This window comes from Lutra lutra, chromosome 7, assembly GCF_902655055.1.
Source record: "Lutra lutra chromosome 7, mLutLut1.2, whole genome shotgun sequence".
Classification (NCBI taxonomy): domain Eukaryota; kingdom Metazoa; phylum Chordata; class Mammalia; order Carnivora; family Mustelidae; genus Lutra; species Lutra lutra.
This window is the reverse complement of record NC_062284.1, coordinates 112,796,705-112,812,139: the sequence shown is the minus strand read 5'-3', so window position 1 is coordinate 112,812,139 and position 15,435 is coordinate 112,796,705. Positions and strand designations below refer to the sequence as shown.

General features: G+C 42.0%; 1 long non-coding RNA gene across 1 annotated transcript in view; it reads left to right on the top strand.

The window, feature by feature from the left end:
• LOC125105291 (uncharacterized) overlaps nt 1-14,941 on the top strand; it is a 65,041-nt gene extending 50,100 nt beyond the window's left edge. Inside the window, exon 3 of the long non-coding RNA XR_007128859.1 lies at nt 14,878-14,941. This is a non-coding gene — a long non-coding RNA (uncharacterized LOC125105291). The remainder of the gene's footprint in view (nt 1-14,877) is intronic.
• Nucleotides 14,942-15,435: the final 494 nt, after the last annotated feature.

Here is a 15,435-nt window from a genome sequence, read left to right as displayed (position 1 = left end):
TGTACTGCTATTTTTTTTTTTTTTTTGGTGTGCTGCATTTTTATTGTGCAATGATCTTCTTTAACTCTGATAATGTTTCTTGTTCCAAAGTCTTACTTACCCTTAGCAGTATAGCTACCATTGGTTTCTTTTGGTTCGTGGTTTCATGGTATATCTTTTTTCTTATCATTTTACTTTTAACCTTCCTGTATTGTATTCCTATTATTTCTTTAAGCAGTATATAGTTTTTTTTTAATCCATCCTGATGGTCTTTATCTTTTTTTATTTTATTTGGGAGAGAGAAAGATAGTGTGAGCATGGGTGGAGGGAGAGGCAGAAGGAGAGGGACAAGCAGACTCCCTGCTGAGCAGGGATCTCAACACAGGGCTCAGTCCCAGAACCCAAGAATCATGAGCTGAGCCAAAGTCAGATGCTTAACTGACTGAGCCACTAGGCACCCTGACAGTTTTTATCTTTTAATTGAAATACTTAGTCCATTTATATGGAAGGTAATTAGTGATATATCTGGGCCTATATCTACCATTTTACTATTGCCTTTTATTTGTTCCTTCTATTTTTTTTTTAATCTCTTCTTTTTGGGGGGATTACTTCCTAGTTACTTCTCAAGTTAAAGATTATTTTACCCTTTTTATATTGGTTATTCTAGAGATTATATTACACATCCTTAACTTTTTAAAGTCTAATATTAATTAGTACTTTGTCCTCATACTGAATAATGTGAAATTCTTAAGACTAGTGCGAATCAATATATGGTTTTGGGATCAGCAGTGGTATGTGATCTATGATGGTTAACTTTATGTGTCAACCTGCCTAGGCCACAGTATTTCGTCAAACACTAGTCTAAATGTTACTGTAAAGAAAATTTTTTAGATGAGATTAACAGTACACATTTGTAAAGTCTTTTTTTTTTTTTTAAATTCAGTAGACTTTGGGGTGCCTGGGTGACTCAGTAGTTAAGCAACTGCCTTCAGCTCATGATCCTGGGATCCTGGGATCGAGCCCTGTATAGGCTCCCTACTCAGCAGGGAGTCTGCTTCTCCTTCTCTTTCTCCCTCTCCCCATCTCCTTTCTTATGCTCTCTCTCTCTCTGAAATAAATATATAAAATCTTTAAAAAAAATAAAAGTCAGTAGACTTTGAATAAAGCAGATTATCTTCCACAACGTAGGTGGTACTTACCCAATCAGTTAAACCTTAAAAAAAAAAAAAAAAAAAAAAAAAAGAAAGACTGGCATCCTCTGAGGAAGAGGGAATTCTACCTCCAGACTGCCTTTGAACTCAGACTGCAACATCAACTGTTCCCTGGATCTCTAGCAGCCTACTGTGCAGATTTTGGACTTGCCAGCCCCCACAACCACGTGAGCCAATTCCTTAAAATAAACTTCTTTCTTTCTCTCTCTCTCTCTCTCTCTCTCTCTCTCTCTCACACACACACACGCGCACGCACACACCTACACACACACCCTATTTTTTGTTTCTCTGTAGAACTTTGGAAACCTGATGAATACCGAGTCCCAAACGAAACCCTGGGGAGTTTACAAGGGTTCCTTTCCTTGGCAGGACCCAAACTCTCATTTTTGTGTCCTTGCCTTATGAGTTGGTCAGAAGCTTTACTCAGTTTCTCTGCCTCTTGGCCATCTCTATGTGACTTGGAAGACCTCCCTTAGGGAAGAAGCAGTTCCCAAAACTAGGCTCGTTTCTCTGGGTTTCTGTCTTTTGTTAGGTCTTCACCTGGTAATTTTCACTGCCATGTGCATTCTCTGGTGCCCTCAAACATGTGTAGTAGAATGGCTTCCCCAGATTTTCTAGGTGTTTTCAGTGGAGGGTTGGTCTGATTTATCTGGTCCACTCTTATCAGCAAGGCTTCTCCCGGCATTGGTGGTTGTCTGTCCTTCAAGATCAAAATCTATGCAGGAGGTGTCAGGCCCTTTTTGAATTAAGACTTCGATTCTGCTTTTGTTAATTTTGAGGAGCTTTTGAGACATCCATAGTAAAATAACAGGAAAGTGGTTGGTTAACAAATTCAGAAGTCAGGAAGAGAGATCTCTGAGGAGAAAAATTTTTGTATAGGTGGTATGCATATAGCACTAAAAATGATGACATGAATGAGGAGGCACTTAGGAGAGTGTGTAGATTGAGAAAAGAATAAAGAATAGGGCCTAGGAATGCACTTTGGGGAACTCCAACGTTTGGCAGTTACAGGAGGAGGTACGAATGAAGCACTAGGAAGAAGTTGTCAGAGGGATGGGAGAAGACCACGAGAGTGTCGTGTCATCGAGGAAGGGAAAAGAAGATTTAAAGAGGTAGAGAATGATTTATCTGATGAAAAGTCTGATAAAATAAGGCCTAAAAGTTATCTGAGTATTTGAACCTTGCAGATACAGCAGAGACACTTGATAGATGCCCGCACTGGTGAAGCAGTGCGGGTGGACAGCCCCATGCAGGACTGTGGGAGGCCGGTCCAGCAGCCCTCACCCCAGTAGCTTTCAGTCTCTAATCTGATAACGAGCTCCACGCTATCTCAACTTGAAAGACTTACTTGAAACCTGGACTTTGTCCTTTTGGCAAATAACTTGGGTAACACCCGTCAAGAGGAAAGAAGGATAGTAGTGTTCCTATTTTTTCCCAATACTTACCAGCTCTTCAGGGAGCAAACCTGTATTTCTTGTTCTAAACCAAGACACAGCTGCACCTCCTGAGGTGAGCTTTCATTCCTCGCCCCCACAGAAATCCTCTAACACTGGCTGTCTCACCAGAACCAGAAGGCCCAGGAGATGCTGATTTCTCATCCTAGAGATGCATGCTTTCTCACAGCAAGCCTTTTCTATTCTGAGCTCTCAGTGTAGCTTTCTTTAGTCTTTGGTCCAGAGGAAAATTTAGGCTAAAGGAGAACTTGTTACTTCTATATGCCAATATTTCGGGAAAAGTCCAGTTTCAGGGACTGGGAAAAGTGGTGGTAATAGAGTGCATGTAATTCACGATAATCTCCTTACTTTTCTAGAAAACATTAAAGCCTGGTTGTTTCCCTGTGGAAACACTTGGCCATGTGTTTGCATATTTATGGTGAGTTTGACTACTCAACACACAGGCAGTAACCAGACTAGTGAAAGGGGGCATTCCTAGTGAGGAAAACAGTCACCTCAAAGCCCATTCCTCATGTGGGACAAATGTGGAGTAAAATACAGGCCCTTGCTCTGAGCCTAGTAATTTGGAACCGTGTGCAAAATGAATTTGGTTATTTCTTTAATTTGTCTGATTTACACCTGATGAGGCAATCAGAGCCTCTGAGTGAAGCATGAAATTATATAGCAAAATGGTTCACTCAAAAGGGAGAATGCTTCAGAGAGAAGCCGTTCTGCCGCATTGGGGAAAAGCTGTTTGGACACAGTTTAAAGCCTCATTAAATGTGGTTTTTAATCAATGCAATCCTGGCCAAGTTTAACCTATTCACTTGGTGGGTCTTGATGGTTATTAAAGAGTATCTACATCATATATGATAATATCCTTACGAGTGAGATTAAGTAATTTGTTGCATGACTGGTGAGATGACACAACCTGAAATGTTTTAATTCTATACAGTTGAGTCACTGAGTCTTTCTGATGTTGAGCCCTAAATGCAGTGTGGGAACGGTGGGGTACTTGCCCTGCCTGCATCACAAGATTGTGAAGATCAAACAGCATGATGTATGGGAAGCTGCAGAGAAAGATGGGACTTTGTTTACTGTAATGTAATCACCTCCTCTTCAGAAATTGCAACTGTGGCTTCACCTCCTGTCAATCACTGGGTGTTGGAAACTTTCTGTATCACAGCACTGCTCCAGTGTATCAGCTTCCAGTGCTCACAAACCTTTAGGAGACTTTAAAAAAAAAAAAGAAAAGAAAAGAAAAAAGGCTACTATAAGCATGGAGGAAAGTAACCAAGAGCTTAATCTTAAAAGGTTATAGACAGTGTCTTGTGATTAGTCATTTTATCAGCTTAAAAGAAAAGTGAATTTTTATTGGCTGATGATGGTTATAATAGATAATTCTGTCATTACCAAAGCCATTAAGCATAGCAAAAGAGAGCAGGATAAGGTTGGTGTATTGTAGGGTTCTCCAGAGAAACAAAATCAGCTGGATATGTACATATATCCTCATAGCTATCTATCTATCTATCTATCTGTCCGTCTGTCTGTCTCTTTGTTTTTAAAGATTCATTAATTTTTTTTAGAGAGAGGGAGAGAGCACACAAGCAGGGGAAAGGGCAAAGGGAGAGGAAGAGAATCTCAAGCACATTCCCTGCTGAGAGCAGAGCCTGTTGCAGGGGCTCAATCTCATACCCTGAGATTAGAGCTGAAATCCAGAGTTGGCTGCTGAACTGGGTGAGCCACAGAGAGGCTCCATTTATCATAGGAATTGGCTTACTTGATTACAGAGGCGAGAGGTCCCATGATCCGCCAACTGTAAGTTGAGAAACCAAGAAAGTTGCTGGTGTGATTCAATCCGAGCCCAGAGCCCTGAGAACCAGGGAACCAGTGGTATGAGTCTTGGGGTCAGGCCTGAGAGCCGTGAGTACCCATGTCCAAGGGCAGGAGAAGGTGGGTTTCTCAGCTCAACCAGAGAGCAAGTCATTCTTCCTCTGTCCTTTGGTTCTACTCAGGCCCTCCATGATGCCCACCTGCACTGATGGGGACAAGCTACTCTTTCAGTTTACCTATCCAAATGCTACTCTCTTCCAGAAACACTCTCGTAGACACACCCAGAAATAATGTTTTACTAGCTGTCTGGGCATCCCTTAGAACCACTCAAGTTGACACAGAAAAATAACCATCGCAACTGGTGAAGAGAGAAAAGAAGAAAAAAAAAGAGCAGGTGTATCAAGAGTGAGTAGCATAAAGCAGCAACAATGACGAAAAGTGATAATGAGGCAATAAGAAACCCTGGATCGGTGGAGAAAGAAATTTTATTTTTTATTTTATTTTATTTTTAAAAAAGGCTTTATTTATTTATATGAGAGAGAGAACACAAGTAGGGGAGTGGCAGGCAGAAGAAGAGTGAGAAGCAGGCTTCCTGGTGAGCAGGGACCCTGGTGCAGGGCTCTATCCCAGGACCCTGGGATCATGACCTGAGCTGAAGGCAGGTGCTTACCTGACGGAGCCACCCAGGTGCCCTGAGAAGGAAATTTTAAAGTTTTTACGTTTGGAAGGGCTAGACACCATTTAGTCCAGGCATGGCAAATACACAGGCATGAGGGGCAAATTCCCTGTCTTATTTATGCCTGCAGCAGACATTGCTGGTCATTCGTTGTACACTTTCTATTCAGTCAGGGTATCTGAGTGAAAAGGCAAAGAGTGATTCCCAAAGCTGAAGTACCTCCTCTGTGGGATTATAAAGAGTCTCACCTAGAGCCATTGGAACAGTGTGCAAAAGGGATAGATATAACTTGCTAAATTACCTGGTTCTCATGGGATAAGACCAGTAGAGCCTTGGGTCTTAGGATTAGGGCCCACCATAATGAGTTCATTTTAACTCGATCATCTACAAATACTGTTTCCAAATGCAGTCACATTCTAGTGCTTGGAGCTTCAATATGTTAATGGGGGGGGGCACGATTTAACCCCCCATGGTGAGGTTCAGCTTTCCCTAAGTGTTAGGCATCTGGCTATGGGAACAGCTAGAATCTAGTCAAATGACTTTCTTAATGAAGCCATGATTAACATTAGGACCCATTTATCAAGAAGCTGCAAATGATAGACCATGTGGCTGAATTCATAAACCATTATGAATTCTATGTTTATTGTATAATAAGGATGTTCAAGGTGGATATTACTATGGTTAAGAAGAAGAGGGAGGGGCACCTGGTTGGCTCAGTGGGTTAAGCCTCTGCCTTCGGCTGGGGTCATGATCTCAGGGTCCTGGGATCAAGCCCCACATTGGCTCTCTGCTCAGCAGGGAGCCTGCTTCTCCCTCTCCCTCTGCTTCCCTCTCTGCCTGGTTGTGATCTCTCTCTCTCTCTGTGTCAAATAAATAAGTAAAATATTTAAAAAAAAAAGAAGAGGAAGAAGAGGGAATGGCCAGGCAGAGGTGACACCCTGTAAGCAGAGTATAATTCCTATGAAACTTGAGAGAATGATTCCTGTGAAATAATTCCTATGAAATAATTCCTATGAAGGAGTGAAGTTTTGCTATTCTGCTGCTAGTTACGGAAATGGTCCAAGAACAACTAGAACTTGGGCAGCTGGCTGATATCCTTAGACAAGTCTCCTCTATACAAAAAGAGCTAAAGATAAATATATGAACTGGGAGATGAGGAAACCACCATGTTCTCTGCCACTGGATAGAGTACATAGGCACTTGAGATGGGCAAAGCTCTCCGCTGCTTGAGAGCCCTGCTACTCAAGAAAAATACTGGAATTTGTCTTTGGTGCTGATTCTGTCCTCCCCATCTTTCCCTTCCAGTTACCCCATTGTATGGTGGCATCCTTTCCATCTCCCTCAGACAGCCGGGACCATGTTCTGTCCTTCTTTGTCCTGTTGAAAACTGTTTTTAAGGAGTGATCTAAAATAGATTAATTCACATTTAGGTGTGAATGACTGATAAGGGTTTAAAGTGGCTCTGTCTTGAGTGATTTGTAAGTGACTGTCAAGGCCTTAAATTAGAGGAAAAAGCTACAAGGCTAGACACATGAATCATCCCACTCTAAACAACACCTCCTTTATTAGCTAATCAGCCCCTAAATTAAAATGCCACTGTGTTCATTTATCCCCTACGATTGTCAGTGATCTAGGAATTTGCTGATTACATTAGCAATTTTTCTTTAATTCCAGGAAGATGCAAAATAGAAAGCTATGAAGATACGAACCTAGGATTGATTGGTTGCCATGCTTATTAAATCACCCGCCTCTGCCTGGGCAATCTCATCTGGTTTATCCAGGATTGGCTAGTGCAAGCTTGCCCTTCAGCCCTTATCAGAGCCTCCTCCCTTTAGCTGGCTTAGAAGTATAAATCCAGTCCTGGTGGTTCTTTGGTGGTCAGAAAGCAACTGTTCTTTCTACCATGATCTTGATGCTGCCAAATAGGGCAGAATCACTAAGAGAAGGACTTCTGTTTCTTTCAGGAACGAACTCACTGCCTTCCTTCTTTATCTATGCTCAGAATCACTCAGTCTGTTGTGTAACTCAGTCGAAGAGAGAGGGTATAGATATCTTGGTCCAGGGGAAGTATGTGTGTAGACACATGTGTAGGTGTAGGCACAGGCTTAGGTATTGGGGCAGGTATAGATGAGGGAGTTGGCAGAATCTGTGGGAGGTGAGGATTGCCCAGGACTGCATGTTTCTTGGATCCGGACTTAATTCCTGACTGTCCCTCAGTGGCTCTGGAGCGTGGTTTTTGGTCAGCCATGACACATGGTTGTCAGCTGCCGTGGAGTCTCCCTGGCAGAGAGCCAACACCCTCACCTGTCAAGAGAGTTCACAGTACCCTCCAAAGGACAGGTGGGATTTCTCCCAGGGGTTAACACAAAAACAGAAAATCCTAGCTCTTGCTCTATCTCTTACTCCCAACAGTTGACCTAATAACTGTATAGGACATAGTAGCAAGTGGATACAGGCAAAAGGACCAGCAGATAATAAATAATTCAGTGAGAAATGCATTCCAAAAAACCAAGTTCATGTGATTGGAGAGTTTTTTGATAAGTAGAACATGTTTCCAAATACTCATTACATTCTATTGTTATCGCAAAGCTAATTTATTCTGGTTTAAAAAATTATTTTCTGTGAAAAGAATGGCTGGGGAAACTGAAAGTTCTGGGTAGACCAATCCCATAGTTACCTTTAAATAACTTACTTTAAAATGCATTTTTAAGTTAATTGTCAGCTCATTGAGTTTCTTTGGCCTTGGGACCCAACAAGTGCCATTATATACTTGAAGGTTTTATTCTTGCAGAGAATGGAAGGATGAAGATTCAAGTCTGTGTTCTCAGCAGTCACCCCAAAGCATGATATTCCTGTTTGGTTGGGTGAATTTTTCCAGGGGTGTGCTGTAGTTGATTGATGGCCTGCTTAGCTATCTGTCTGCCTGCCCACCCACATGATTTCTTTCCTCTAGTTTATAATTATGTTTATTTGATATACATAAAAAAAATTTAGGTACTCTAGAAGAAAAAAAGAAGCTACACCTCAAAAACTAAAATTTCAAACAGTACCAAGAAATCCCTTTAAAATGTCTCTTTTCCCACAATTTCTTAGTTCTGTACCCTATAGGCAGCCACCATTAACCATTTCTTACATGTTTTTCCAAAGATCTACTAAGTAAATTTTAATATAAATGTATTCATTTCTCTCCTTCACATATATAATCATACTATACCTGTGGTACTGTGTCTTGCTTTTTTCATTAAGTAATATTTCTCAGTTGTTTTTCTTTTTTTAAAAAAAATTGTTTGAGAGAGTGAATTAATGGGAGGGAGAGGCAGCAGGAGAGAGAATCCAAGCAGACTTCATGTTGAGCAGGGTGCCCCACACAGGGCTCAATCTTATGCTGAGAGTGTGACCTGAGCCAAAACCAAGAGCCCAACCAATTCTGCCACCGAGGTGCTCCTCTCAGTTATTACTTGTCCTTCCTATCTATCTATCTATCTATCTATCTATCTATCTATCTATCTATCTATCATTGGCCAAATTCTTTGTAATGGCTGCATAGTATCCCGTTTTATGAATGTACCCTAATTTACTTAGTCACTTGTCTATTGATGGTTGGATTGTTCTGTCTTTAGCTGAAATGATTTCTAAGGTGGAAGGGGGAACCCTGGGCTTTGTTTTGGTGGAAGGACTCTTCTAGATTGTTGGGACAGTTGAGGGGCATTTGTGGAGGCTGGGTGGAAAAAGGAGAAGGGTTACATCAGAGGACAGATGTCCAGTAGGGGACTGGGTGAAGTCTTGCTACGTGGGATGAGGTTTGATTCTTTCCTCCACCTCCCCAGGAAATCCCATTTAGCAAACAGTATTGTATTCCTCCGACGTGCTAGGTGCTATGGTAGGTTCTGTCTCCTCAGCACGGCAGTAAACAAAACCCAGTCTCTGCTATCATGGGGTTTACATTCAGTGAAGGGAAATAAAAGTAAAAGTAAATAAACATATAACTTTTCTTTTTAAAAAAAAATATTTTTGTGTTTGGTGGGGAGAGTGCAGCTTTGAGGGGAGGAGAAGCAGAAGGAGAGAATCCTCAGGCAGACTCCCCTCTGAGCAGCGGGGAGCTTGATCTCATGACCCATAAGATCATGACCTAAGCCAAAACCACCCAGGTGCCCCAGACATGTGACTTTTCTAAAGACAAATTATGTAGGAGCTGGAGAGTGACATTAAGGGTGTTGCAGTTGTCTTCCCTGGAGGCAATGGTATGGGATGCCTCACCAAGATGAGTTCAGGGTGGGCTGAACAGAGACTGCTGGCTGGTGCCACCCCATCTGGGTAGCCAGGAATGCCTGGGGGTCCCCCTCCCCTCGCATCCACATTCCCACACAGGCCAGCCTCCAACAGGGCAGGGTGGCAGCTGCTGCCTCTGCAACAATCTCCTTTCTAGGTCTGTGATAGAATTTTGGGAGAGGGAGATGGGAAGAGAGGAAAATCATAGAGGAACGGGTTGGTAGCCCAGGGAAAGATGTGGATATTCTATCATCCGATTAATTCAACATCGCTGAATCACCGAAGGGCATCTCATCATTCACTGTCTGGCAGGGGGCAGGGAAAATTATTCATTATTCAACATGAGCTGAAATGAAAACGCCACACTTTGTAAAACATGCAAGGTTACCTACTATGGTAACTGCTCCCAGAGTTTTAATGTGTCTGCAGCACGGCTAATTAACTTGCTCCGAGCTTCGTTGGAATTCCTATTTGAGATGATTGTCTTGGTTACTGAATGTACCACAGAGAGCAGGAACGTCAGGAAAGCCATTGGGGGCTTTAGCAATCAGCCCTTCCTCAGAGTTCTCTCAGCCACCAGCGGAAAGGACCGTCCTGTGACCCTGTCTGGTCCCTCTCAGACTCATGGGCTGCACAGGTTCTCCAGAAGTCGCCTAGACCATTGTGCTCTGTGTGTTGTGGTTTAGCGTCCAGGCCCTGAAGTCTGACCAGTCTGGGATTTCACATTCGCTGGCAGCCATTAACTGCGAACCTCGGGTGTTGAACAGCCCTGTCTCCTCATCTGTGAAGTCAGGCTACTTCAGGTCCATGCTTTGGAGAGATACTATAAAGCTTACAGTAGATGTGTTTGTAGAGCACCTAGTAGGCTGTCTTCAGTTCTCACTAAATCGTTGTTTTCTCCTCATCTCCTCCTCCTCATTCTTCATCATTACCGCCACCACCATATTTTTTTCCTTTCTGCCTTTGTGTCTCATTTGTGTGCTGGGATTGGAGGTGTTCTGTCCAAACTGGGCAAACTGTAAGGGCAATGTTGGCACAGACAAAACCCTTTTTTAAAGCCTCAGGAAGTGAAAAATTGGGTGACCTGAGGTCTGGTGGGTCCAGTCTTTGCCACCACCATATTATTTTGGTCAATCCCTTCCTCTCTTTGGGGTCTGCCCTCCTCTTTGGCAGGAGTAATCTCTCAGGTCCCATCTTGCTCAGAGGAGGGTGGTGTCTAAAGGAGCACACCTAGGTAAGTTGGGGTGTGTTTGGCAGTAAGTAGCTAAGTAACCAAGTAACAGAGGCTTAAACAAATGCCTTAGACTTAAGAAAATTTCTTAAGTTTTAGCAAACCAAATACAGCAATGCGTAACTAGATTATATATTATAACCAAGCTGAATTAGTTTTCTCTCTCTATCCCCTGAATATAGTTCATTTTAATGATTGACTTAACATGTGTGTAGTTTCTTCCTCAACAACATTCAACAATTTCTTGAGAATATTGGTGGCATCTTATATGACTTTGTACCTTCCAGAGTTTCTAGCTTAGTATTTTGCCGAGTAAGTATTTGTTGATTTAAACCAAAAAAATTAGAATAAATGCAAAATCCTGGATAATCATCATAATATCTAGTACTTTACCACCAGGTATGTCTTAACTCTATCAACAACTTTGTAAATTAGTAGATTGCTAAGACTTCTTTTTTTAGCTAAGTGGTTTACATATATAATTCCTTGAGAGCTCTTAACACATCACAAGAATATTATTAAACAACAATTAACCTTGTGAACAAAAGAGAAGTCGTGAACATTATTTATTACTTTGCCAGTCTTAATAAAGACCTAATGTGCTAATAGCTTCTCATGGAGACAGCTGCCATCAGTTAAGTAAAAACATCATTAAGTTGCAATCACAAGTATCAATAGAGGCAGAAACTACTAGTTTTCTGATTGCTGGCAGGCATTTACTGGTTTATGGGTATGCATTCCAATAGCTTTCTGTTGTATTGTGTTATTTTATGACTGCCTATTAAATATACCCACATCTACACACATTTCCTGAATGTTAAGTGGAGAGACATTTTAAGAGCATCACACCCAACATTTTTCAAACTGTGTCCCAAAGATCTCTTAAGAGTTTCTGGAAAACTCTTAAGGGACTTTCTGGGTGTTGTCAGGCCAGGGAGAATATATAGTTCAATGGGAAAAGCAGAGCAATTTTGTAAGGGTATCTTGATACAAGATTCATCTTGGCTCAGTCATTTTGATGTAGATCTTGTGTCATGGCATGGCTATACAAAATGACCCTGTAAAACCATAAAATCATTGGTTGCTATCATCAGTAATGTGAGCAATATCTATCTTTGATTTTTATTCCACCCCAACCCCTACTCCTGTTACGGTGGTTTTCATTTCCCACTTTATTCACTGACCTATTGTTTGAATTTTTATGCATATCTATTATTTTTACTCAGAAAAATATTAAAGATATTTCTTAGAAGTCGGATTAAACTGGGAGAGGTTCTGAGGACCATGACGCTTATCTCCACAAACCAGCATTACATGGGAATATTATGAAATGAAAATGTGTATTACCCAAAGTTCTGAGAGTACTGGTAGAAATATAATTGGCAATTTCCTGTACCGTCTGGAGCTGAGAATAAAGGGCTAAATATCTGTACACAAAGTGTCTTTAACTCTGATGGAAGAATGGATTTGAGACATGGACCAGCCAAGGTTGAAGACATTCTCAGAGAGTACCTGAGCCTCACCTTCTCTCTGAACCTCCTCCATTTTCACTTATCCTTCAGTTTGATCCTATCTCTGCTTCTCTGCCCTGGAATGGTGTTGGCAGTATGGTAAAGCTCAGGTAGGGTATGGGCTTTTTAATTTTTCACATTACTTGATGTATTAGTTTCCTGGCTGCTGTAACAAATCTCCACACATTTGGCAGCTTAAAATAACAGAAATTTATTCTCTCATAGTTCTGAAGACCATAAATCCCAAGTCAAGTGTCAGCAGGGCCATGCTTCCCCTGGGGGCTCTAGGGGACTATCTTTCCTGAATCTTTCCTTTCCAAAAGGTGGATTAGGTGTTCCTTAGCGTGTGGCTGCAGAGCTCCAGTCTCTGCCTCTGTTTTCATATGGCCTTTTCCTCTGTGTCTGTCTGTCTTTCTTTCTTTCTTTTAGATCTTATTTATTTGAGAGAGAAAGAGTGAGTGAGAGAGAGAGAGAGCATGAGCAGGGGGAGGGGCAGAGGGAGAGAGAGAAGCAGACTCCCCACTGAGTAGGGAGCCTGTCACAGAGCTCCATCCCAGGGCCGCAGGATCATGACCTGAGCCGAAGGCAGACGCTTAACCGACTGAGTGACCCAGGTGCCCTGTGTGTCTTCTGTTTCTTATAAGGACACTTGTCATTGGATTTAGGGGTCACTCAGATAATCCAGAATCACCTCCTCATCTTGAAGCCCTTAACTTAACTCTATCTGCAAAGATCCTTTTCCCAAATAAGGTAACATTCAATCTTTAACCATATAAGGTAATGTTCACAAGTTCTGGGGATTAGGATATGGATGTATCTTTTTGATGTGGATATATTTACTATATTTGGCAATTTTTTTTAGAAGCTGAAAGTTTAATTGATTGTGTTTTCTCCTGAGTCAAAATATTCCTTGGTCAAAACATATGCTGGTAGCCCAGTGTCACTTCCATGACTTGTGAGCTCACCTCTAGGTCATCTGGAGCCACTTACATTCTTTTGGCCCTTTCACATGAGTTTTGACTAAACTTACACGACTAAACTTAAGTTTGGAAACCCCTACTTCTTGTCTAATGACTTCACTTTTCTGTGAGGAAATGAAGACCCAGAGGTTGCCAAGCACACTGCTTTTGAGTCCTAGGGGCTGCAAATTCTGTCCCACCTTTGCCAATCACCAGTTCTGGGACTGTTGTATTACCTGCTTCATGACTCTTTAATTGCTTCATTGGTAAAGAGATGATAGTAATACTTCTTCTGCCTCTAACTTGTTAGAATTGGTATGAGTATAAAAATGAGCTTTGAAAATAGGTTTGAAGCTCTGTTTTTGATGTTATGATGATTTTTCAACATATATTTGAATGGGCCCTGAAATGTGTTTATGCATCTACATTAAAAGTGAATAGGCAAATGGGTTATTATGAACTCTGAGCTAGAAGGGACTTACTCTGCCAGCATAACCTGCAGCTATCTACGGGGCTATTGAGAACACATATAAACATTATGATTTAAAGGCAGCTCTGAATAATAGGACCAGTGTAGAGCCGAGTTGGCAGATTCACAAGTTTAAAGGGTGGGCAGGTAATGTAATCAGATAAAGCAGGGGAGAGTAAGAAAAATAAGATATGTAATGGAAAATGGTTGAGGGGCAGTGATAGGGAGTCGTGGGGACTGCAGTGACCTGGGGCCTGTCGAGCAGAATTTGGTTCAGTCTAAGGGAAATTGCTACTCTTTTGTTGCCTGCTAATCGTTGCCATTGAGATACAAGTCTGGTAGGTTAGATCTTTCCAAGGAAGAAATCTGGAGTTTTACATGAAATATTCCTGTATCATTAGGTAGTTAAGCTGGCCTATGCTGTGACAACACACAGCCCCCACATTTCAGTGGTTTAACAAAAGTTTATTTCTCCTACATGTGAAGTCCTCTGGGAGTCTGGGAGCCAGCGATCCAAGCGCTGCTGTCTTAAGACCAGGTTTCCATGTTTCTAGTGGGTTGAATTCATCATATTGTATTATGGGTTGAACTGTATCGCCCTAAAAAGATATGTTGGAGGTTTAACCCCTAATACCTGAGAATGTAACCTTACTTAGGGATAGGGTCTTTACAGAAGTATTCATGTTGAAGTGAGGTCATCATGTAAGCTCTAATCCAGTATGGCTGGTGTTCTTCTAAAAAGGGGAAATTTTGGGCAGAAGGACGTGGACACAGGGAGAATGCCATGTAATGATATGGAGTTATATTGCCTTAAGGCAAAGCACTGGCAGAGGCAAGGACAGAGCCTGGAACAGATCCTTCCCTAGGACCTTCAGAGATAGCATGGTCTGGCCAATCCCTTGATCTCAAGCTTCTAGAGCTCCAGAATTCTTTTTTTTTCCCCTCTAAGATTTCATTTATTTATTTGGCGGAGACAGAGAGAGGGAGCGAGCACAAGAAGGCAGAGAGTCAGAGGGAGAGGGAGAGAAGCAGGTGTCCCACTGAGCGGGGAGCCCGATATAGGGCTCGATTCCAGGACCCTGAGATCAGGACCTGAGTTTAAGTCAGGCACTTAAGACTGAGCCACCTGGGTGCCCCTAGACCTCCAGAATTCTGACACAATAAATCCTGTTGTTTAACCTGATCAGTCTGTGATACTTTGTAACAGCAACCCTAGGAAGCTAGTACACACACACACACACACACACACACACACAGGAGCTTTTCTTGCCTCAGCCTTAAAGATACATGTCCTTTGTGCTCACAGTCCATGGGCCAGAGGCAGTCATGTGGCCCCACTGACTACAAAGGCTGGGAAGTATACTCAGAAGAAGATAAATGGATGCTGGTGAGTGCCAGTAATATCTATTCTCTACTCTACTTAGAGTCTTAGTATCTAATACAGTTTGAAAAAAAAGAAAGCAAGATTGAGGAAGCATACACTTAATGAGCCAAACAAACCATCCTTTGGTCGTGGTATCACCAGTGAGTTCCTGAAGGTAAGCACATGGGCACAGTGCTGGTCCATTTGTGGGGTAGGATTTATGCTTCTGATGGAGTGCAGATTTTGGTCATGGGCAAGGACAAGGACATGGAGACTTGGACATCAAATGCAGGTCTGAGCTTGGAAAAAGGATTCCAGAACATGAAACAGAGCAACATGGGGGTTTGGAGACCAGAGAATGCAAAGTTTTAGATGGAGCTGATCTCTTTTCTATCCTATGGTCCCCTGACCTCTTTTTCTTCCCCTCACATATATTCCACTCTCCCCAAGAATCAGATCAGTCCTACCTGGTTCATCTACATTATAGGTAAAGTTGGTCTT